Below are 26,558 nucleotides of genomic sequence, written 5' to 3' on the forward strand. Positions count from 1 at the left end.
GTTCTGGCAACTCACCCTTGGCATCTACATATTTTTCAGGAATATTCCCAATCACCATGTTATTTAAATCTGCCGTATAATGTGATTTTTGTATGGCCATTCCTAATGGGGAGTTTTCCTCTAAATGAATATCCTGACAACCTTTATTATTTACCATGATTTTTACAGATCCCTCACCAATGTCTACCAATGGAATGTATTCATAATCCAGGCCTTGCTGTTTTATGGATTCATTCAGGCATACAAATGCATCAGAGCCTTTCATCTGCTGCCCATTTTTGCATTTCAGTGTTATTGCAAACTGTTTTGTAAATGCAGGAATAATAGTATCTTTCCTTATTTGTAATTCGATGGCATAAGGAACCAGTTGTGCACAATGATAAGCCCTTCTTTTGTCTTCAAATTCAGGTGCCGGCCCACCTAGGCGTGACCATATTTTTTGATTAAGGAAATCTAACACCATACACATTCTGTGCATGATGTCATTGCCCATGTAAAATTAATTTTGTGCTCCACTCACTATCCATATATTATGGTAAATTGTTTTCTGACCAATGCTAATTTTAAGCATGCATCTGCCTGCAATTCGGTTTTCAAAGTCTGGACTGTCCAACCCAGAAACATATTGGTTTTTAATCCTAAATTTCGGGATTTCTTCCCTCTCCATAATTTTTTGCAACAATTTCTCATTAATGAAACTCCTTTCATGTTCAAGTGCTAAAGTGGCTTTTATTGTTTTAAGATAATCATTTATACCAACATGAACCCATGGTTGCTCATCTTCCATGTGTATTTCTGCCAGAGTGGTAATGTGTTTTTCTGAATCTGTTTTAGGAATAATATTCTGTTTGCATGTTTTCTCTTTTAAATAGAAACGTAATGTGTGCTCATCTATGGCAGTCTGCCAATCTTTCCTTGGGTCCAAGTATATTTGTACAGGTAGTTTTTCATTGTCGCTCTGCATTTTGTCTTGACACATTAATATAACAGTGACACTAGGTATGCAGCTATTCTGGAGATATACCTCCACAGCATCATTTGTTTTGGCAACGGTGTGACATTCATTTATATTGTTGTTTTGTGATTTTAGTTTCTTAGGCCTCAATGGTTTTTTGGTTAAGGACCACAGCACTCCATTCACCCCATCTATGAGAGGAGACAATCTTTTCAGGCAATCTGTCCCCATCAGAAATGGAATTTCACAAATAGATGTGATCAATACCTCTTGTTTCATTCTGTGCTTTCCTATTTTTATGTCAACCTCAGTTACACCTATGATGGGCACCTCCTCCCCATTAAAGTTATGCACTGGGCCTTGATTTGCCTTCACTGTGATCTGACTCTGTGGAGGCCTCCCTTCATTGATACTCTTTACCAGCTCCTTGGACATAATTGTGGCCTGTTCGCCAGTGTCAATCATAGCGAAGGTGTGGCATTTTTCTTCTACAGTGATGGGTGCATAATATCTGTCCTCAACTTCCTCTAATACACATAAGAAATGTGAATTCTTACTGATTTCAGGGCTCACCTTTCTCAGGTCTTTTTGACTTTTGGCTAAGCACATTGGTAAATGAAAAGACATTTTTCCCTCCTTTTTACCCATTTCTGTGCGAGATATTTTATTCATTTCTCCATGTTCAGAGGTTTTTTGGAGTGTGGCCACTGTTCGCCCATCCATCTGGGTAACATCAGAGACCACATTACAACCTTCCAACTGAACATGTGTAACAACATCATTCAGCAATTTGTCATTTTTTAATTCTGTGCATTTGTGATCATTTAGTGTAATACCAGCCCTTTCAGCCTCTTCAAAAATATGTGGCTCAAAGAATTCTTCAGGTGATTGACTTGTACCCTCCTTGTGAGTATTTCCCTTTTCTGTCTGTGTTTGGTCATTGTTTTGCTTGCCCAGGGAAGGAGCTATGGCATCCCCACTTACTCCCTGTTCACTGGTATTCCCCATGCATGAGTCATTTTTCTTAAATCTGTTCCTTTGTTCTTTTGGAATTCCTAATGTTTCTTTTTCATTTGTGCAAATCTTTACTGTTTTATTTAGCTCTAAGTTAAACCGTACCTCTTTTTAAGAAGTATTTGCACTTTCTATCACAATTTCATTTACTGGTACTTTCATTTTTAATCCATTAGGCATCTCAGAGTCGTTATGCAAAATTATATCAGAGCAATCTGTCATTTTGGCACTGCAGTTATCATGAGTACTTAGTCACTTTTCGGAAGCTCCCCGGTCATTGCTATGGCCATCAGCCCCCTCTTTGGAAGGTTGTTTTTGCGCTGTATAGAGCTTTCCTATTTGCTCAGCTAACATTTTCACTTGGGCCTCAAGGCACTGGAACCTTTCCATCTCTCTAGGATCCTCTTTCTGTGGCCTAGGTCGATATTGGTTGTTTTCCCCCTGATTGGATCTATTCTGATACCTCTCAGGTGATTGATGTCGGTTGGGATGGTTTCTGAACTCTTGATTCATTTGTGGAGGGGAGCGGGTTGCACCCATCCTTTGATTATAGTCCCCTGGTGGGGAATCATTGTACTGGCGTGGACTGTAGTTCACGTTTTGCCTCATGTCCTGTCTCTCAGATTGTGGGTACTGGCCCCTATGTTGATTTCCATTATCAGTAAATCGATCCACATATCAGGGCCTATCCTGATTACCATATATCATGGTGCTGGGATCAAATCTGCTCTGTGTCCCCAATGACTGGTAGGGACCATCATTTCTTTGATCTTGATTTTGTCTCTGGTTATTGTTCATACCTGCCATATCAGGCCAATATCCTACCCGGGGTCTATCCCCTAAATATCTAGGGCTGATGTAGCTCTCTCTATTACTAGGATCATGTGTTTGGAACATTGGTACAGGAAATGGCGATCTTTGTTGATTACCCCTTTGTTCAGGTGTCACATTATTTTTACCTTGGCTTTGAGCAGACTCAAGGGACATTTTGGCTGACCTGATTTCCATTACTGTGGCTGAGGGTTCTTTAGATTTAGGCCTGGTATCTTTCATTTTATCACTTTCTCTACCCTGACAATAGAGTACCTCATATAGCTTTGTGCTTTGATGTACAATCCATTCAAGGGACTTGTCACGGTCAAATTCACGGACCAATTGGGATATGATGTCTTTCTGTAGCCCATAGAAGTATGCAGTTTTAAACTCATTGGAATTTGAGTCAAAAGATACATCAAAGCGAGAGAATGCTCTTTTTAAGTCTTGTAAAAATTGGCGAGGGGATGTATTAGATCCAGCAGTAATTGTGTACGCGACTTTCTTTGCCTCCTGCAATGACTGAAAGGGAGAAAAATTACGCCTAATTTCTTTTTCAAACTCCAGCCATGTCATATTCTGCTGTTCATTTAATCCCCTTATGATGCTGGCCGTCGGGGCATCTAAAGTTAAATGAAAATATTGTCTGTACTGTTCCTTAGGTATCTGGAGTGCTTTAAAAATGTCATGTACCGCTTCTAAGTGATCCTCAATGCAGCATTCATGTCCCTTTTTAAATGGTTTGATCAGGGCTTTAATGGATTTCATTATTTTTATGGGGCTACTTGTTGCAATGCATGGAATTGCACTATTTTGTGATTCAATCCTGTTTTCAGGTGTATGAGATTGGTGGCTGCCCCCAATGGGAGTATCAAATCCCCCAAGGGCGCTGCAACCAAGTTCAGTCACCGGCCCAGCCACTGTAGCACTAGCTCTTTGGGCATAGCTAGAATTCACCTCCACTCCATTGAATGTGGTACCCTGCCGCCTCTCCTGGGACCTGGGAATGCACATTTGCTGTTCTAAGTCCTTACACTTTTTAAGGAGTCTGGTTGCTTCATTTTGCAAATAATTATTTTCATCATTCATTTTATTAATCACCTCCTGCATATCGCACATTTGCTTTTGGCATTCATTGAACTCTTTATTTCTCTTGTCTCTTTCTTGAATCATTTTAATCATTTCTTGTTCTGCACTCTGGAGATCACCTTCTTTTTCGCAATGTTCTTTTTGTAAAATCTGCATTTCTGAAACAACCTCATCTTTATCCTGCCTAATGTGATCCACTAAGGCTTTTAAGTGTGCCAATTCTTGCTCACTATCTTCAAATTGTTTCTTGCTTTTCGATAACTGAGTATCAAAGTCTCTGCATTTTAATTGCACGTCTTTTTGGCATACATCCAATTCTGCTCTCAACATTTCCTGATTTTTACTTGCCCCCTCTAATTCAGTCTTTAACCTGTTAATTAGCTGAGTATCATTCTCTTGCATTCGCAGGGACCTGTTTAAAATAAACCATATTTTGCCGCATAGCCGTATTAAACAGTCTTTCTCTGCACTTTTATCGGCTGCATTCAATAATCTTGTAAGGCAGACCTGAATTATGCTGCCTTCTGCAAAAATATTGTCTAGTTTTTCTTTCTGCACCTCACCCTGAATGCGGTTACTCCATTCTAACGTGCTATTCGAAGACCAATTCCCATGTGCAAATAACTTTGCCTCTAAATATTGCACTAGATCTGAGAATGTGGTTTCCCTTTGTGACATTCTGAAATTCGTTTTTAGTGGCACACTGCTATTATAAAATGGGTTCCCTTTAATGTGCAAATGGCAGTGTGAGACACGCTTGCCACGCCCAGTAGGTACTCTAGGATCACTTTCCCAGCCTGCAACGCACCATAAATATGTAGGGTATTTTGTGGAGATTTGGGGCCTGACGGTATTTTCTTACCGCCGAAATATAACTTAGCAACAATCACTCCTTGTATTCAGATTGGGCCATGTACAACAATAATACAGTGAACATGCATTATTTCAGCACCCAGGCATGCATATTTGGTATGCGTGGGTGGTAGGCGCGTTTGGTGGTATTTTGGTGAGCATAATTCCCTTGTTTTATTTGTGGCCCCAATGTCCAAAATCCCTTATCTTTGCTTAGATTTTTCGTGTGATCACTAGAGAGACCTCAGACCTACATTTTAGGAATACCACATTTTTCAGTGATAGTGTTGGTGTGCCACCATGGGCGAACTCACTGACTTATTTACGACAGAGAGCTATATATGGTAGTCTTGTGGTAATTTCCACTACCTTATATACGGTAGGGAGCTATGTTCAGAGAGTCTCTCTTCCCGTTGGCTCATGTACCTCCAACAAGCTATGCTACAGTCACTCACAATTATTCATACTGATTCTGACATGCACACATCTGTCTTAAAATGACCATTGCACTGTTTAAAAATCTCCCCACATCATCGGCATTGTAATGGTAAATAGTAGATACACCACCCGTCTGTTTTCAAATATTTTTCTGTATTATAAAAGTTGCATTTAAACACAATCTCATTCTTTACAGAAATAAATAAAATGGTACAGTAAAAGCATTGTCTGTGACACACTGCAAAGAGAGTGGCGGAGAACAGAACTCAAATTGCAACATTGGTATTTGATTAAGACACGCACAGGAATCCCCTTTCCTACACTGACTGCATATTTTCGGGCACACACGGCCCCCACGCTTATGTAATTACCTTATCTTTTTAGTTGTTCTCTTTGGCGGTCCTCTTTCTGAATGTGGCTCCCTTGAATATTAACTCCAGTAAAAAGGAACGCTGGCCTTCTCAAACCGGGGCCATTGCCTGGAATTCTCAGCTTTTGCAGATAGGAATGCCTCAGCCAGTGGAAAGGTCCTTCTTTCAGCTCTCCCCAATCTCGACTGCAGCAGGACGCAGGAATCTGCATTCAGTCAGGAGTCCCACAGCCAGGTCTTCTCCCCAGTAGTGCAGAAAAATGTCTGCCTGTCTTTTTCCCCGATACTGCCCACTAAAACTTTCATCTCAGCCCTCTGTATGACGTGTCCCACTGAACTCCATCATCTCTCATCCTCCTACTCTCAACAATAGCTTCGCTTATACATTTGCAATTGTTGCAAATCTGACTTCCTTCTTCCTGCAGTTACTGTGCACAAAAACACGGAGAATCAGGCAGAGAAGAGAAGAAAAAAAATCTGCACACACATTTAAATGGCTTTCAGAGTATGCCTAATTCTGCAGTGGAGAACACATTTTATTAGTGGGTTATGTTAAATAAGGTTTTATTAGTCAGGTTAATGGTTAATAGGTTAGCTGTTAATTTTCAAATGTGTCTCTCGCACCATAGGCATTTCAGGTGAAAAATAGTGTGCATTTTTAAATGAGCACGTGTGCTTTTAACTGTAAAAATAGATTTGCATCTTATATGTTAAAATCGTTTTTGGCTGAATAGCCTGTCTTTTCTTGTTAATCTGGTAACCCATATAGCAATGCACCGCACCCTTGTGGTGGTGCTGCGAAAAAGAATTTGCTACCTGTGCAGTAGTGCTGTACTCTGTGCTGTTTGCTACCTGTGTAGTAGTGCTGTACTCTGTGCTGTTTGCTACCTGTGCAGTAGTGCTGTACTCTGTGCTGTAACATGCCAAATATCCTTACAGGCCCGAGCAAAAGAAAGAGATCTACCACCAACTTGCTGTTTGGAGAAGCGACTGACCCTGACAGAGTTGAAGGTGGATGAGTGAAGCTCAAGAGGGAAGATATTTAGGAATAGAAAGTTGAAGGTATTGTGGTCCCAGGCCCCAGAAGGCCTTGTGGACAAGGCAGAGGGATTTTATCTTAATTCTCACAGCCACTGGGAGCCAGTGTAGAGATTTCAGTCCTGAAGAGATACAGTCCCTAGACTTGAGGCCAAGGACAAGTCTTGCAGTCCTGTTTTGGATGAGTTGCAGAGGGCGGAGGGTAGAGGCAAGCAGATTTAGAAAGTGGCTGTTACAGTAATCCTTCCTAGAGAGAACCAGAGCTATGGAGACAGTGAGTTTCTGGGTGAAGCAGAGGAAAGGGAGAATACTTCTGAGGAGGTGCAGCTAGTAGTGTGACTTCTTAGAGTCGTCAGAGATGTGAGGAGAGAAGGAAAGTGTGGAGTCGAAGATGACCCCTAGGTTTTTAGCCTCACATGTGGGATCAGGAAGTGGGCCAAGGGAGGCTGGCCAGAGAGTAACAGGAAAGGAGGGAGCGGGAGTGCCGATGAGGAGAATCTCGGTCTTACTGACATTAAGGCAGAGATCATTGGATCTGCACCACTCCTGAATGGCGGACAGATAGTCAGAGATGACAGAAGGAGAAGAGCACTTAAAGTTGGGGCAGAGAGGGGAAATGCGGTGGGCAAGAAGTGCCATGTATTGGTTAAACAGTAGCAAGGGAGAGAGGTTAGACCCCTGGGGAACAATACAGTAAGAGGTAGAGATAGAGGAGAGGAAGGACCCAAGTTGGACCTGGGAGGGTCGATCGGAGAGGAAGGAGGACAGCCAAGCCAGGGCCTGATCGGTGATACTCAGGTTGTCACGAAGACGCATGATTGACTGTGTTAAAGGCCAAAGAGGGATCAAGTAAGATGAGGACACAGGGGGTGTTGAAATCAAGATTGGAGAGCAGGTCTTCACAAATGTTAAGGAGAGCAGTTTCCATGCTTCTGGCTGCTCTGAAACCAGACTGATGGTCATGGAGACAACCAAAAGATTCTGTGTGAAGGTTAAGCTGGGAGATGGCCAGCTGTTCCAGGTGTTTGCCCAGGAAAGGAGTGAAGGAGATAGGGCGATAGTTAGCCGGTCAGGAAGGTTTGGCAGAGGGTTTTTTAAGAAGAGGGTGCACAAGGGAGTGCTTCATGGGGGAGGGGAAGACTCCAGTGACGAAAGAGTGGTTTCAGAAATTGGCCAGAGCAGGAGCCAAGGTGCCAATGTGGTCTTTTATGGTTTTGGAGGAACAGGGGCAAACCTGTTTTGATGAGACTGTCATAGATCAGACTTGTTTAGAATCCTTGTCTGAGGAGAACAGGGGAAAGGCAGAGGGAGGAGAGGTGGCCACAGAGGAGCCAGAGGAAGAGCAGGGAGTAGAGGGAGGAGTGGGAGTGGAAGAGAGAGAGGACAGGATGTCATGAGTTTTTTAGATGAAATGAGAAGCCAGGGCCGTGCAGAGGGCCTGGTTGGGGACAGGAGAGGTAGAGACTGCAGCAGGATTGGCTAACTCCTTGCACATTTTAAAGTGTTTGGCCGAGTTGTTAGATGACACGGAAATGCGGCTTGGATGTGGGCTCTCTTCTTGGTGAGGACAGAGAGCCGGTATTGCCTTTGGAGCAGGCGGCAGGCCAGTTTGTCAGAGGATGAGCCGGAAGCACACCATTTCCTCTCAGCCACCCTGCACTTGCATTTAAGGGTGATGAGGTCTGAGTCATACCTAGAGTTGCACTTGGCTTTAGGCTTCAAACGGATCCTCATGACAGGGGCAAGAACATCGAGAATATCAGATATAGCTGTCATGACCGCAGCCTCCAAGGAGTCAGGTTTAGCCCAACTGCCTCGGAAGCTGGGTCACAACTTCATTTCCAGGCACCCATCGGCTCCCATAGGGGCCTTATGGACCTTGTCCTGGCGCCAGTTGCGCCAGGCTCATAAGGGGACCCAGTCCCGGCACAGGACGTGCCGGGCTCATGATGTAAGGAATGGTGCTTGGGTGGACCTACCTGCTGCAGACCATGCTGCTCACTCACCTGCAGGATGAAATCCGCATCCATCCATGGCTGGAACTACTTTACCTTCTGGGTGTGGCCAGCACCACTCTCTGGGACTGGATACTGGAACTATTCTGGAAGCTGGGACTTATTACCTTGGCGAGGCTGCTGTGGAAGGAGACACCTAAGCACTCCAGTAAGCTATTTAAACCACGCCCGATCAGAGCAACGTGCTTCGCGTTATTCTGCAATAGCAGCAGGGCGCTCACCGTGTCAGCTCCAGAGAATCTTCAACTTCTGCATCTGGGGAGGAGAAATCCGCAATCTTACCTTCTGAAATACCATCTTTGTCTTCAGCAGCATCTGAAAAGGGAAAAGAACACCAGGTTAGCACGAGATAAAAACCAGCGCAGCACTTACCCAGTCCATCGGTGCATCTCAAGCCACGGGCTGCAGCTTTCCATTTTTCCGGCACCCTGTGGAAGCAAAGACATTTTTCTCCCCTCGCAGGATTCTCAAACTTAGGTGGCCCTGACCTACTAAGCATTACTGTTTTGCTCTGCATTGTGTTCAACTAGTGCCCTCCACTCACTTCCTGTCTGCATACTCGTGTCGTCCACCTCCCGTCTTACTCCATGGTGCTCTCCATCTCGCCTATCTACTCTAACTGCTTCTCCATTGACTATCCTGGTCTACTCACTAAATCCGGTAGGAAAAAGTTTAAAAAGGACATCCTGGTCTCCAACCCAGGCCTCCCTATCGCTGACACCTACACGAGCGCCTGCTCCAAGGAAACTCTCACTGACATTCTCTTTTTCGTGCCTTCACCTGAACTATGGACCCTTCACATGGTCGCTGTGCTCTCTCCTTTCTCCACCTCTCCCATTAATGGTGGCACCCGTTGGGATGTCCTCTTGGCCCCTTTCCACTCCTCTAAAGCCATCATTAATGTCTATGCTAACGGGACCGTCTTGGTCCAAGGCCCTCAGGCCAACCTTCACCTCTTTGATAGAAGCTTCCCATGCCTCATCAACTTCCTCTCCGCTCCCGCTGTCCCCCCTCCTCTGTCCTCGGCTACCTTGCCTCTCCCCTCCCTCCCTGCCCCTTCTCTTGCTCCCTCTTCAACTCCTTCTCCAACACCTCCGCAGGGCGTACCTCTGATCTGTACCCCTCCCCGGAAGTTTTTCAAGGGTGGCAACCTTCTCCACATTGCCACTCTAAATTCTCGCTCTGCCATCAAGCACTCCTCTGATATCTGTCGCCTTCTTGAGGAACTGGACCTCGACGTCCTCGGTCTCACTGAGACCTGGTTCACTGCCAGCTCTGCCACCAGCTTCGACACACTCCTACCTGACGGCTACAAGATCCTCTCTGTGCCCAGGCCTAACCGTTCAGGGGGTGGTGTTGCCCTTATCTTCCCTGAGTGGATTCCTGCCACTGTCACTCCTACGCAGACCTACTCCTCTTTTGAATGTCTTGTCTGCCGACTCTCTCTCTCTCCTAGCCATTCCCTTACCGTGGCCACTATCTATCGGCCACCTGGTCAAATTTCCTCCTTCCTCTCTGAGTGGGCTGACCTCTCCTCCTCACTCCTGTCCTCAACCACCCAACTCCTCTTTCTCGGTGACTTCAACATCCACCTCGATGCCTCCTGTCCCCCCACTGGTCTCTTTCGCGAACTCTGCAACTCTCTCTCACTCTCTATTCTCCCGTCTGGGCCTACTCACTCTGCAGGGCACACTCTTGATGCTCTGATCTCTTCTGACCTTCCCCTCTCCCTCCCTCTCTCCACTCCTCTCTCCTGGAGCGATCACTTTCTCCTATCCTCCTACCTCTCCCTCCCCAACCCACAGGCAAAGCCACCCTCTTCACTGCCTCCCACCTTCTCGGTCATCCGACCCATGAAGCGCGTGTCAGTTGAGGCTTTCGCTGCTACCTTCTCGCCCCCTTCTCCCCCCTCGGCTGACTCCCACCCTGACACAGCCCTCTCCATGCTCTATTCCTCTATATCTGATACTCTCGATATCCTTGCCCCCGTCATGAGAATCCGCCTGAAGCCCAAAGCCAAATGTAACTCCTGGTATGACTCGGATCTCGTCACCCTAAAACGCAAGTGCAGGGTGGCAGAGAGGAAATGGCGTGCTTCATGTTCATCCTCTGACAAACTGGCCTGCCGCCTGCTCCAAAGGCAATACCGGCTCTCCGTTCTCACCAAGAAGAGAGCCCTTATCCAAGCCCGCATCTCTGAGGCATCTAACAACTCGGCCGAACTCTTTAAAATCTGCAAGGAGCTGGCCAACCCTGCTGCAGTCTCTACCTCTCCTGTCCCCTCCCAGGCCCTTTGCACTGCACTGGCCTCGCACTTCATCTCAAAAACTCAGGACATCCTGTCCTCGCTCTCCTCCTCTCACCTCCCTCCCTCTCTTCCCGGCTCTTCCTCTTGCTCTCTTGCAGCTGCCCCTCCGCCCTCCTTCTCTGCTTTTCCACCTTTTTCTGCTGATGAGGTTTCCAGACAAGTCCGATCTATGAAAGCCTCGTCTAAACAGGTTCACCCCTGTTCCTCCAAAACCATCAAGGACCACATCGACTCCCTGGCTCCTGCCCTGGCTGACTTTTGCAACCACTCATTCGCCTCTGGAGTCTTCCCATCCCCCCTCAAGCACTCCCTTGTGCACCCCCTCCTCAAGAAACCCTCTTCCGACCCCTCCTGCCCGGCCAACTATCGCCCAATCTCCATTACTCCCTTCCTGGGCAAGCTCCTGGAGAAAATGGCCATCTCCCAGCTTAACCTCCATGCTGAATATGTTGGTAACCTTCATGACCATCAATCCGGCTTCAGAGCGGCCAGAAGCACGGAAACTGCTCTCCTGAACATCCGTGAGGACCTGCTCCTGAACCTCGATTCCAACACTCCCTGTGTTCTCATTCTGCTCGATCTCTCCTCTGCCTTTGACACTGTCAACCATTCCATCCTGCTCAACCGTCTCCGTGATAACCTGGGTATCACTGGTCAGGCTCTGGCATGGCTGACCTCTTTCCTTTCCAGTCGACCCTCCCAGGTCCAAATGGGCTCCTTCCTCTCCGACATCTTTTTCTCCACCTGTGGTGTCCCCCAGGGATCCAACCTCTCTCCCTGGCTTTTCAACCAGTATCTGGCACTCCTTGCCCACCGCATCGCCGCTCTCTGCCCCCACTTCCAGTGCTATGCGGACGATACCCAGCTCATTTTCAGGCTACCCTCGGCCTCCTCCTCTTCTTCCCTCATCTCCGACTGTCTGTCTGCTATCCAGGAATGGTGTGCCGCCAATGACCTCTGCCTTAACGCCAGCAAGACTGAGATTCTACTCATCGGCACACCCACTCCCTCCTTCCCTGCAGCCCTCTGGCCGGCCTCCCTTGGCCCCCTTCCTGCCCCTACCTGCAAGGCTAAAAACCTTGGGGTCATCTTCGACTCCACACTCTCCTTCTCTCCTCATATATCTGACATCTCTAAGAAGTCACACTACCAGCTGCACCTCCTCAGAGGTATTCTTCCCTTCCTCTCCTTCCCCCAGAAGCTCACTGTCTCCCGAGCCCTGGTTCTCTCAAGGCTGGATTACTGTAACAGCCTCTATCTTAATCTGCCTGCCTCCACTCTCCGCCCTCTGCAACTTATCCAGAACAGAACTGCGAGACTTGTCCTCGGCCTCAAGCCCAGGGACCGTATCTCTCCAGGACTGAAATCTCTTCACTGGCTCCCAGTGGCTGCGAGGATTAAGTTCAAAACCCTCTGCATTGTCCACAAGGCCTTCTGGGGCCTGGGGCCTAAATACCTTCAACTCTCTCTTCCTAAATATCTTCCTTCACGAGCCCTTCGCTCATCCGTCTCCAACTCCCTCATAGTCAGCCGCTTCTCGAAGCAACGAGCTGGGGGTAGATCTCTCTCCGCAGCAGGGGCCTCCCTCTGGAACAGCCTTCCTGCCTCCCTGAAACTTGAGGAGAACCATCTCCGGTTCCGGAAGCACCTCAAAACCTTCCACTTCGCTTCTGCCTTCTCTCTCCCTCTCCCCTGCTAAACCTGCTTAACTCCCCACTGAAATTCTGCACTAAACCTGCATCTTGGCCACTCTCAGCGACCTCGGTCCAGGGCCCAGCCACTCTCCACTTGCACTGCCTCCCTGGCTCCCCCGGCACTGTGGGACTGTCACTGTATCCCTACAGCCCCCTTCCTAGCACTTGCTCTGCACTTACCTCGCACTTGCCACCAGCTGGCCCTTTTATTTATTATTTATTATTTTATTACGCTACTTACCGTGTACTGCACTTTCCCCCCCTCCTCCTCCCCCTGCACTTTCTCCTTTTCCCCTTACCTCTGCACTTGCCCGATCTGAATGACACCTGGCCTAGTAGGATCGTTTGTCTGTCTTCCCCTTGTTTCCCTCCCTCCCTGCCTCGTCGCGCCTTGAAACACTTGTGTATAGGCGCGTTACAAATACCATATCATATCATATCATATCATAGTAAACCTCCGTGAAACTTTCCTTACCTGCGCTGCATTCTTCTCACCTCGCCGACGCTGCTACTCGCATCTGCAAAACAAAAGGACATCATTAAGAAATACAAAACTCCATCTATACGCACGTGTTTTGGGCAGCGCTCATCTTTCTCACTCCTCGGCGCATTCCTCGACATCCATTTTTCTACCCAGCTGCTTCTGCGACCTGAAAAAGGAAAAGAGACATTAAGAAGTGCTTTTAACTTCGAATTGACATTTTCAACTTATTTGCCTGCAATACCTTTGCCATTCCATCGCTCTCCGAACCTCCATATTCAAGCAACCGCCGTTCGTGCTGCTAACAACGGCCTAGCTCCAAATCTTCATCCTCTGCAACCAAGAGGCTGGACAATTAACCAGTGAAGTAACTGGCTTCGGCGCCCCTGCACAGACGCAGGATGGAGAGCTCCGCTTTCACCTACATAAGGTGAGCACATTTAGCCTACGAACTACTTGGGAGTACCAGGAAGGGGAGGCAGCTTACGCAGTCAGGCTTATATATCCATATTAACCCCTTGCTCTAATAATTGCAGACACCTCACCCTTCAGATCAAGATCTCAGTGAGGAAAGGGCCTTTCCAGGGTGGCATTCGAGGCCTGCGTGTGACCCTAGAAGACTCCGAGAACCCCCAGCCCAGACCTGCGCCTCCGAGGGATTCAGGTGAGCGTTACAGAACGCGAAGCCTACCGCAATTTTCCCACCCAGGCGCAATGGAAACCTCGGACACAGATCAACTGGCTCAATTGCTTGGGGAACTAAGGGCAGAAGTACATGCATCTCGCCAAGAAACAAACGCTTTACAAAGGGAGTTGATCATTGCCAAGGAACGGACGGATGATCTGGCCAGACAGTTGCTACAGGCTCAAGCGGGACAGACGCCACTGCCTCCCTATGGAGGGGGCGGCACTCCTACAACCTCAAGTAATCCGGTGCAAATTAATCTGCCAGGGAATGTGCCTTTGGCCCCGCCCGAACGTTTTTCCGGTGATCCAAAGCGATATGCAGTATTCATCAATCAATGCCGCTTGCACTTTCTGTGTAGACCCGCCGCATTCCCAACGGACCAAGCCAAGGTAGCGTTTGTACTTTCCTATCTTAGCGGTAGTGCTGCAGATTGGTCCATTCCTCTCGTGACACAGGATGACCCGCTCCTCTATAACTTTCAAGACTTTCAGACCAGTATGGAAAAGTTGTTCGCAAGACATTCACAGGGGCAGGCCTTGGACAATGAACTCCTGTCACTCAGACAAGGTAATCAGGATCTCCTGGCTTACATAGCGTCCTTTAATAGAATGGTGGTTGAGACCAGGTGGCCTGAAGATAAGAGAATCACGCTCTTCTACAGAGGTCTACGTGGGGAACTTAAAGACGTTTTAGCACAGGTGGTTAATCCGCCGCAAGACTGTTCAGATTATATCGACCTAGTAGTCCAATTAGATCATCGGCTACAGAACAGGAAGACCGATCGATCCAGATTTGAAACCCGGGTACTTTCAAGACCTCAGAGCTCCACTAAAGGGAATGACTCCGTGGAACCAATGCAAATAGGAGTAGTAAAAGGACCATTAACTCAGAAAGAACGGGAAAGAAGAAGGCAATTACAGCTGTGCCTATACTGTGGGAATTCTGGACATTTCCTTCGTGATTGCTCAGTGAAACCAGTCAAGAAGACCGTAGGAGTTTCTGATAAAAATGCTGAGAAACTGGAATCGGGAAACGACCTCGCCCGACAAGCGTAGAGGTCCGCTTGCCGAGCGTTAAAACCAGTTCCTTGACCTCGCATTTGGTAATGCCTATGGTCCTCATAAGTCCCAATAGACCAGATCGCATGCATGCTATCAAAGTATACATTGATAGCGGAGCAATCGGTAATTATGTGGACCAAGACTTGGCTACCAGGATGGATCTGGGAATGCCTTGGTTGGAAAAGTACAATCCTCAGATAGACTGGCGAGCCAAGGTAATTCGGTTTCCAGAATGCGCTTCAACCTGTTATCCTCAGCCCGAAATCAAGCTAGCAGCCATCACTTCCGAGGACCCCCGATTACCTCTGGAATACCAAGAGTTCAGCGACGTCTTTCAGAAAGATCAAGCCAACACCCTGCCTCCGCATCGGTCATACGACTGCCAGATAGACCTAATACCTGGGTCCACCCCTCCGTGCAGTAGAATATATGCCCTCACTGAACCAGAAAACCTCCATCTCAGGCAATACTTGGACCAGTACTTTGCTAACGGATTCATCCGCCCCTCGAAATCCCCGGCTTCCTCAGCTTTGTTCTTCGTCCCGAAAAAGGAAGGTGACCTAAGAACTTGTATCGATTATCGCGCCCTGAACCAGATTACAGTCAAAAACCGATACCCGTTGCCCTTGATTCCTGAATTATTGGACCAGGTAAAAGGCGCCTGCATATACACAAAGTTAGACCTCAGAGGAGCTTACCATTTGGTACGCATTAAGGAGGGCGACGAATGGAAGACGGCCTTTCGCACTAAATATGGATTATTTGAGTATCAAGTAATGCCCTTCGGACTATGTAACGCACCAGCCGCTTTCCAGTTTTTCATGAATGATGTCCTCAGAGAACTTATTGATGTGTGCGTAGTCGTTTATATTGACGACATCCTGGTATACTCAGCCTCAGAAACTGATCATCGTAGACACGTCACAGCGGTTTTACAGAGACTTCGCCAACACCGCTTGTTTGCTAAACTGGGGAAGTGCACCTTTCACGCAAAGGAAGTGGAATTTTTAGGGTTTTAGGGTTCATCTTATTACCCAACGGAGTTCACATGGACTCAAGAAAAGTGGATGCTATCACCAAATGGCCTTCCCCAACTTCCGTGAAAGGTGTACAGAGCATGCTGGGCTTCGCTCATTTTTACCGAAGGTTCATTCCTGAATTCTCTCGGGTAGTCCAACCTATCACGGCTCTTCTGAAAAAGAATAAAAAATTCGAGTGGACTCCAGAAGCCGAACAAGCCTTCCAAGAATTAAAAGCCAAATTTATCTCTGCTCCAGTCTTAAGGCATCCCCGTCCAGAACTTCCCTACATCGTCGAGACAGACGCTTCCAGTCTTGCAATGGGGGCGGTGCTGTCACAAAGAGACCCCGAAACGCACCAGTTACACCCTGTAGCCTTTTGGTCTCGCAAATTTTCGGCTCCTGAGATCAACTACACAATTACTGACAAAGAACTCTTGGCAATTAAGTCCGCCTTTAAGGCCTGGCGGCATTATCTTTTGGGAGCCCGGCACACAGTAACTGTAATCACGGATCACCGTAACCTCCAGTACCTGAAGTCAGCTAAAGCTCAATCTTCGAGGCAACTACGCTGGGCTTTATTCTTCGCAGAATTCGATTTTGTAATCACATATCGACCAGGCGTTAGGAACGGAAAAGCAGACGCCCTTTCCCGGATAGGGGTAGACGAACTTACAGCTAATCCGGAGCCGGTGCCAATAATTCCTGAACAAAAGATACTAGGAGCAATCAACACACTACCCCTCGAAGAGATTAAAGCAAGGGTCAATCAACTCATAACTCCCGAAGATTCATCGAATTGGCAATTGAAAGGAAAGGATTTTACAATAGATCAGAACCTATTGTATTTCCAAGGAAGACTATTCTTACCCTGCGCTGACTTACAAAAACAGGTCATCACCTGCTACCATGATTCTCTAATGGCAGGACACCCTGGAGTTGCCAAAACCTCAGAGAAAATTAAAAGGCATTTTTGGTGGCCATCTTGGAGGAAAGATGTTAAAGAGTTTGTGGCTTCTTGTGGTATCTGCGCACAAAACAAGAGTCAGAAGGAAAAACCAGCAGGATTACTACGTCCAATAGACATTCCACCAGGCCCTTGGCACACGCTCTCGATGGATTTTATCACGGATTTACCCCATTGCTCCGGATACAACACAATTCTAGTGATCGTGGACCTTTTTTCAAAAATGGCTCATTTTATCCCACTGAAGGGTTTACCTACAGCTTCCATTCTAGCCCGAGAATTTCTTGAAAACATTGTCCGGTTGCACGGTTTCCCTTCAGTACTAATCTCTGACCGAGGGAGCCAATTTATTTCCCATTTTTGGCGGAGTTGTTGTCGTTTAGCACAAATTGATGTACGACTTTCCACCAGCCATCACCCTCAAACCGACGGGCAGACTGAGAGAACTAACCAAACTTTAGAACAATATCTGCGCTGCATGTTGCATCAATCCGAGGGTACTTGGAAGGATGTCCTTTGGATTGCTGAATACGCTTACAATAATTCAATCCATTCTGGGACGGGAAAAACCCCTTTTTTCCTGCTGTATGGAAGTCATCCTCGAACCACAAAGCTGGACCCACCTCAAGCTCTCGGAACACCTGCTGTTGACCATCTGCATTCGACGATAACGGTGGCGTAATTAACTCCATGGTCCCTTAGCGCCATGGATTTTAACACCTGCTAAAAGCAGGTGTTAAAACCTCCATGGCGCTAAGGGACCTCGTACTCAGGCGGTAAGGGTCGGCGCTGTTTACGCCGCCGTAAAACCCTTACCGCCTGAGTTGTAATGAGGCCCCATATCTATCCACAGAACGTTACGTGCCTTCCTGCCCTGTCCGAATGTGGCGTTCTCCCAAACGCAGTTTGTGACTACTCATACAGCATCAGCACTGATTCTTTACCTACAGGCTTTACATTCTTCAGGTAAACGGCATCCTAATTCACTTGATACTGATTAACAGGTAAACTGTCTGTGATTTTCACTCATTTGTATTTTTTTCCTTTTCATGTGCTCTGGTACTTCAAAACCCATCTGAATCTACCATCATTGGGTATGTGACTATGTTTATTATTACTTCATTATATTTCATTTTATTATATTGATTGGTTTCACGGTTGTATACTTTATGGACTTGTAATAAGATAGACTTGCCCTGACGAAGAAGAATACTCTCCGAAATGCATTGGCGCAATATGTCTGTTTAAATAAGAGATGTCCTAGCTGCTTCCTCACTAAGAATCAATTAGTGACTTTGCCTGGAAAGAACTGTTTTTGATAAAATATTATCCTTTGAAATACAAGGACTCTTACAATTTTTTTTTTAAAATGCCATGTTCCGTTTATAAATTTTGAACATTCCATAATTATTTTATAACCCAGGTTGGGTACAATAGAGAGCGGCTGTGTGACTGGGTTTGTAATCTAGTCTCCGTCCTCATGTGTGTGTAGTGCATGTCAGTATATGTAATGTAACTGCATTTCATTGGTCCTCATTACAACACCGGCGGTAACCAATGGCGCTATTAGCACCATGGTTGCTACCGGTATTGTAACGAGTCCGCCATGGTGCAATGGGGAATTACCATCCCATTCCAAGGTTGGCGGGGCAATAATTCCCCATGCACATTTGCCCTTCCCCATTCCCATTTTTGCCCCATAGGGCTCAATGGGAATGGGGAAGGCGGTAATTACGGTACAGCAATTTGCGGTACCGTAATTACCTTCAAGGTCCCTTTGCGGGTCCCTAATTTAGCGGCTGGTCCTGACCAGCCGTTAAGGTCGGGAGCTGCAAAGGGACCTCGTAATTAGGCACTAAGGGGTTAACGGTGCTGCAGCCTTTTACGGCGCCGTTAACCCCTTAGCGCCAGGGTCGTAATGAGGCCCATTGTGTTTTCCCATGTCCCCTGTCCTACCCACTTCCCCTCTCCTAACCCTCTTACCGGTTATCCTCGCAATCTGAGCCCATCCAACCATCAAATCCCTTACCCTCTTTCCCCACTGGAATATCGGAGGCCTGTGTGGGCTTTCGCTTGCAGGCACCCAGACCACAGGGGGGATGGTTGGTTCGTGCCACTCCTGAACCTGGAAACCGGAAGTGCGACAGTAAGGGAATGGCCAGGAGAGAGCGAGAACCTGCAGACAAGGCATTCGAAAGAGGAGTAGGCCTGCGTAGGAATGAAAGAGGCAGGAATCCACTCTGGGAAGGTCAGGGCTACACCCCCTCTGGTATGGTTGGACCAGTGCGCAGAGAGGATCTTGTAGACATCAGAGAGTCAAAGCTTGTGGCAGAGCTGGCTGTGAACCATGTCTCGGTGAGACCGAGGACATCGAGGTCAAGTTCCTCCAGGAGGCGACAGATGTCAGAGGAGTGTTTGACAACTAAGCAAGAGTTTAGAGTGGCAATATGGAGAAGGTTGCCATTCTTGAAAGACTTCTGGGGAGGGGTACAAATCAGAAGTACGCCCTGTGGATGTGTAGAAGAAGCCCGGGGGTGGGGCAGAAGAGATAGGAGGAGAAGGCAATGTAGCCAAGGAGTAGATGACAAGGGGAGGCAAGGAAGCCATGGACGAAGGAGAGGGGACAGCAGGAGGAGAAAGGACATTGATGAGGTGTGGGAAACGTCTATCAAAGAGGAGTAGGTTGGCTTAAGGGCCTTGGACCAAGACGGTGCCATTCAAGTAAACATTAATGTTGACATTAGAGGAGTGGACGGAGGCCAGGAGGGCCTCCCAATTGTGCCACCGTTAATGGGAGAAGAAGATAAAGGAGAGAGCACAGAGACCATGTGTAGATTCCATAGGTCTGGCGAGGGAACGACAAAGAGGAAGTCAGTGAAAGTTTGCCTGGAGGAGGCACTGGTATAGGTGTCAGCAATAGGGAGGCCTGGGTTGGAGACCACGATGTCCTTTTTAAAAAGGAAACAGGGCAGGGTGCAAGCAGACGAGACAAGTTGACAATTGGGCAAGACGACAGCCACTAGAATGTATAAGACTTTTGCAGTGCAATTTAAAAACAGGAGAAAACACACCTACGTTTGCCATGGAGTAGGCTGCGATTCCTTGGAGCTCCGTGATCCGAATTATTGATTCGAAGCAAAACGCATGTGTTCACGGCCGATTCCAGCGGAAAAAAGATACGGTATCTGGGTGAATACTTCAGGAAGCAGATGAGCGTATCGGCCAGAAAAAGTGGACACAGCAGATTGAATTAGGCCACTTTGTGTCCTGATCCGGAAGCGGCGCAATCGATACTAAGATGGCGGCTTGCCAAAACAAAGGGACCCCCGGCGGCACTTGAAATCGGGTGCCAGGCGGGCAGTAACTGGACTGCAGGCGTGCGGCGGCGGATGAAACAGTGAGTGGCCGACTACCGGAGAAAAGCCCACGAATAGCCCGAGAGAATGTACACACCGCTGGGCTTCTGGGCCATGAGATAGGCAGCACGGCCTTGGTGCTCCCACTAGACCAGGACGATGTATACATGAAACGGACAAAAAAACTGATAGCGTTCCCGCAGTAAGTTGGAAGCGTCGAGCACGAAGGGATTACATCCCGAATTCGCACCGTGGAGTGGATGAGCAAATACGGACACAATAAGTGGCGCCGAGACCTGTACGCCCGAAACGAAATGGCCACTGATCCTGAACAAAGGATTACACTGGTGGACCGTGAAGCGGCCTCGTAAGGTCTGGGACGCAGCAGATGGTTATATGCATCTTGTATGTACCATCCGCCTCTGATAGGTGCAAAGACCATGAAGAAGAACCAGAGATGCTGATGACGGCCCCCTGCTGATGACGGGCACGGACGCTGAGAGGTAATTGTGACGCAGAAAATTACAATCCACCTGAATAACGATTTTGTGTATAACAATTGGTGTAGGCTGATATACAGGGACTCCAACGACTCGAATAACAACTAAGCGGCACCGGGCCGGAGCCAGACACGTGGACAAGGTTGCACCATGTCGGTGAAAAGTTTGAGAGCCAAGACCAAACAACCTACAATGGAGGTCATCGCGAAAGCGCAGAGGACCCCCACAACATCGGAACGAGCGCGTCCACTACTTCTGCTGAAGAAGCCCCAGAAGGAGACAAGCACCAAATCCAAATCCTGGAGGCTATATCGGAGCTGAGCACCAAATGGGGCACGCCGATGGCGGACTTGCGGACAGCCCTGGAGGGAAAAATCGCTGCGATCGGGACTGAACTTACTCTGTCATGGCAAGATGTCAGGGGGCTGGCGGAGAGAACCAGTGGGCCTGAGAGTGCCGTAAAGACCAATACTGATGTCAGCACAACTAACGCAAAAGAAGTTCATGTGCTCAAACAGCAGGTTGCTAACCTCGGAAATCGGGTGGAAGGAGCTGAGGGAAGAGCAAGGAGAAATAACATTCGGATGGTCGGCCTGCCGGAGGGAGAGGAGGGTCAAGACCCTACAAAGTACATGGAAAACATGATCTTACAAGAAATAGGAGCAGATAAGCTTTCGCAGGGATTCACGGTGGAGCGGGCGCTCCGAGCCTTGATGAGGAAACCGCGACCTGGGGCTCCGCCGCGACCTATCATCGCGAGGATCCTGAACTACAGAGATAGGGAGATGATCCTGGAATATTTTCGTAAAGGGGAGACAATACAGAGAGCATCCGCCAACATTGCAGCATACCCGGACTATACGATGCTGGTGCAGGGACTGAGATACAGCTAGGTGGCCTTCAAGAGGAGGCTGCGAGCGGCAGACATCATGTACATGCTCCTGTACCCGGCAAAACTGAAGGTGATACATAAGGGCAGAGCGCTCTTTTTTGACACTCCGGAAGAGGCGGTAACGTGGCTGGATCTGCTTGGTTGCCCGGAACAAGAAGTGGACCGTGACCGGCAGGAACAGGATGGCTAAAAAACTGGTGCCGCGGACATTGGGGGTACCGGATTATACCGGGAAACGATACTAGTTGAACACTGGATAGCATTCGAGCCCTGTGCCCGTCATGGACTGGAACATAGTAGGTAAATTGTAATTGGAAGCAGCATAAAGTTAACACAATGCGTAATACATTTGGAAATAGGAGCAATAGGATGGTTGCAACTCACCCCCGAAATACTATTAGTTAAGTGGCCATTAGGGCGACTTTACCCTACTGAGCCCTGATCATAAGTGTGTGCTGGACGGGGCTAGATGTGGGGGTGCCTGAGATCCAGGGATGGAGCTAGGCAACAGTTGGGGGGGGCGTTGTTGGGGAAGGGTTGGGTTGTGGGAGGGAAGGGAGGTGGGAAGTTTGGGTTGTACATAGTTTTGGGGAGTTTAAGTTTAAATATGAGCCTACATGGAAGAATTGAAGGGTTGTATCTGAATAGCATGACCGGGAGGGTTCGGTTGGGAATGAGGGAGGAAGATATCAGAGCGCAATGGGAGATCTTAGAATAGTGACGTGGAATATCAGGGGACTTAACAGTTATATGAAGAGGAATAAAGTCATGCTGTATTTGAAAAGGCAAAAAATAGATGTTGCACCGTTGCAGGAGACGCATTTGACGCGAGAGAAACTGGAGCTAGTTGGGAAAAAATGGAAAGGGATTGTAGTGGGTTCGTCGTACTCTGCTTACGCCAGGGGAGTGCTTGTCTGGGTAGCACCTCATGTCCCGTTTCAGCTACTGCAGGAAATGGCGGAAACTGATGGGAGGATGGTTATAGTGAGAGGGCTATTGGAGAATAAAGAGGTATGCATCGTGAATACGTATGCCCCTAACCATAACACGGCGGCATACATCAGGACTCTGTGCACTAACCTCAGTATGTGTGTGGGAAGCGTGGTTATTTGGGGTGGTGATTTCAATTGTGTAATGAACCCCAAGGTGGATAGATCTGACAACAGGATTGATAGGCCCACCCCAGCGGCCAAAGCATTGCAGGTATTACTAGATGATTTTGGCTTGGTAGACGTATGGAGAACAAAACATCCCAATGATAGGCAATATTCACATTATTCTGCCCCGCAGCAGCTACACACGAGACTGGACTATGTCTTTGCCACGCCGAATGTGGTGGCAGAGAGCACCCAAATAGAATACAAGGCGAGGGTCCTCTCGGATCACTCGCCCGTGATCCTTGGGTGGCAATACTGCCCCCCAAGGGCACGGATACCGACGTGGCGCCTCCGAGCAGAGGCACTCAAAGATCCGGTCTTTCATGAGGACACAAGGGATGAGATCATTAACTATTTTGAGACGAATACTGGTAGTGTTGACTCAGCGGGTACACTATGGGAAGCTTTTAAGGTGGTGATGCGGGGGGGCAGCCATAGCTAAGTCAAAGGGCCTGCAAGGTGGGGTTCTGGCTGACCTACAAAGAGTTGAAGATGAACTAGAAAGGACATTAGAATGTGACAGTGTGGACACTGAGCGAGTACTTAAACTACAACAGCAATGTGCGGAAAATTGGGAAAGGCTCTGTAACCTCAATTATAAAAAGTATGTAGAAAGGCAGCACGCGGGAGGAGATAAAACGGGTAGGCTTTTAGCATGGCTGTACAAGAGTGAGACCTCTAGACCCCCGATTAGGACAATAATTAGAGAAGATGGCGAGGTAGTGGACACTCAAGAAGGAGTTAACAGGGAATTTGCGGATTATTATAGGGTGCTATACAGAGACAAGGAGTGGAGTAGTCAAGAGGAGATAACCGAAACACTAGAAGATATAGGATTACCTAAGATAAGTGAGGAGGAGAGAGAAGAGCTGGATGCACCAATCACCCTGGAGGAGCTGAGGGAGGTTGTGAAGCAGTTGCCCACCAGTAAGACCCAGACGGGTTCCCTAGTGAATTTTACAAGGTATATAGAGAAGAAGTGCTACCCCCATGCTAGACATGCTTAACGAAGCGTTTGAGATAGGAAAGTTGCCGGAGTCACTCAGAGAGGCGAACATAATACCGCTTCCTAAGCCCAACAAACCGGGGTATAGCTGTAGCTCCTACAGGCCTTTGTCGATGCTGAACCAGGACAGCAAGATACTGACGGCTGTCCTGGCAAACAGATTGCGGAGAGTAATTAGTAAATTAATCCACCCGGACCAAACGGGCTATGTCCCAAACAGGAATATAACCCGTAATCATAGGAGACTCCCCCGTGTGATCAAATGGGCAAATAGAAAAGAAGGCGAAATGGCGATTGTATCCCTAGATGCAGTTAAAGCTTTCGACTCCGTTAAGTGGCCATAGCTGCTGGCAGCCCTGGCAGGTTACAGAGTAGGGCCGAGTTATATCAGGTGGGCGAAAATGCTATACAGTGAGCCGTTAGCCGGAGTTCGAACGGGATCGGTGATATCCGAGAGATGGCAGCTTAGTAGAGGTACCAGGCAGGGGTGCCCCTGGTCCCCGATGCTTTACATCCTAGCCCTGGAGCCCCTAGCAATATACCTCAGGCAACAATACGATATGATAGGTATTGAGGTTGGGGAGGAGCGGCATCTAATATCCTTATATGCGGATTATTTATTATCATACTTGAAATACCCAGAAGAGAATCTTCAATATATCCTTGAAGTGATGGAGAAATACGTGGGGTTGTCCGTCATAGCGATAAATCCTCAAAAATCCAGTATATTCCCCCTAGGTAGCTATAAGGGGACCCTGGAAAAAAGGTTGCCGGTGTTATAGATACCATGGGTGACTGGTTCTTTCCGTTACCTTGGCATAGATGTGTATCACACCGTAGAAGAGGAACATAAGCACAACACCGTGGTAGCTGTTGAGAAAATCCAGAAATGCATGAAGTTTTGGGAGAAGTTGCCCCTAGCTATGATGGGACGGGGGCAATGCTTAAGATGGTGGTCCTACCTAGGCTTTTACATTATTTTAACAATATCCCACATATGATACCCAAGGAGTTCTTCGCTAAACTGAATAGTGTGTGCAGGGACTTCCTATGGCATGGTACCCGGAATAGAGTAGCAGTATGGAAGTTGCAGAACTTCTACGAAAAGGGAGGTAACAGGCTGCCCAATTTTGAGGTCTACCACATAGCAAGTCAATTACAATATGCGGCCAATTGGCTCTTCGATGAAGTGACCCCTGAACATAGGTTGTTTGGGCGGGTTTGTACCCAATTTTACTTAAGGGAAATGATATGGTTGCCTGAAACAGATATGAAGGAGTGCCCTAAAATGATGATGTTGGGGTGCAAAATGTGGCGATGAGCGTGTCGGATGATGGAGGACCCATTCCCGTGCTCCCCGCAGGTACCGCTGGTCTCATTAGCAGGAGGGGACAAGCAGCTGAGGGTGATTATCAGGACCTACTGGGAATCGGTGGGACTGGTAACGTTGGGGGACATCTGGCAAGAAGGGACCATTAGAGATTTAGAAGAACTTGGGGAGGAGGTGGGATTACACACTGGCCAATATGTTACATACCATAGGATGGTCCAGAAAATTCGCAAAACGTGGCCTGAAACAGTGTTAGTAGAGGAACCAGATGCTACTTTGGGGGTAATATATGACTTATCGGAAGGGTGACATGAGATTTCTAGATTGTATGAGATGGTGATGACCAAAGTGGGGAAGGAATTGACACATTTGAGACTTGATTGGGAGGAGGAGGTAGGGGCCCCAATGGGAGATGGGATGTGGGAACGCGCCCTGGGATATCACAAAAAAGTGTCAAGAAACGCCAGACTTAAACAAATACAGCTGTACGTAACGCATAGAGCATACATGAACCCTATGAAGATATCCAAGTTCCGGAATGCAGGGCAACAGGCGTGCCCTAAGTGCGACATGGAAAACGCTGACATGACACACATGTTTTGGTCATGCCCAGTAATCGAAGGTTTCTGGGGTGAAGTGGCACAAAAATTAGCGACAAAAGTGGTCACGCTTGTCAAAGATACGGCTTGGGCCTGCTTGCTGGGAGGGTTCCCCAGACCATGGAAACTTAAACATGTTGAGAAACTGAGAAACTTGGCATATGTGTTAGCAAAACGGAGGATCGCCATGGGATGGAAGAAGTGCTACAAGCCACGGGTGGAGGTATGGTGGAGGGAGTTTAAGAAATGGGCGGAGGCTGAAACGGTAGTATGGCAGGAGGCGAGCAGCATGAGTGGGGAGGAAGAAGTGGGTACCTTGATGGCATGGAAACTATTAATAGCGCAACTGTTTGGATCTATATCGGACCCGACTGAATCCGAAGATAGTGAGACCCAGCCACACGTAGCAGATACAGAACGAGATGTACAAATAGGCTCATAATGGAGGGTGGGACTTGGGGAGCAGTGGCAAACTTGAAATACAAATGGTGTTTACTGGAATTGCTGTAAATTACACTGCGTGTTGGGTTTGTTTGTATTGTTGTTTGGTTTGAATACAATTTATAAACTATTTTTTTTTTTAAATTGCGAGTCCTAAATAGTAGGGAAAAAGGCCTAGGTTTCACAATGCAATTTTAAATAATTTCACAATGCAATTTAAAAACAGGAGAACACACACCTAAATTGGAGAGTCCTAAATAGTGGGGAAAAGGAAGTGGGGAAAAGGAGGAGGGAGGGAGGAGGGATGGAGAGTCCTGGATAGTGGGGGGGGGGGGGGCCTAGGTTTAACAATGCAATTTTAAATACTTTCACAATGCAATTTAAAAACAGGAGAAAACACACCTAAATTTGAGAGTCTTGAATAGTGGGGAAAAAGGCCTAGGTTTCACAATGCAATAATAAATACTTTCACAAT

The sequence above is a fragment of the Ambystoma mexicanum genome, chromosome 8 (assembly GCF_040938575.1).
Source record: "Ambystoma mexicanum isolate Mex_15411 chromosome 8, UKY_AmexF1_1, whole genome shotgun sequence".
NCBI classification, from domain to species: Eukaryota; Metazoa; Chordata; class Amphibia; order Caudata; family Ambystomatidae; genus Ambystoma; species Ambystoma mexicanum.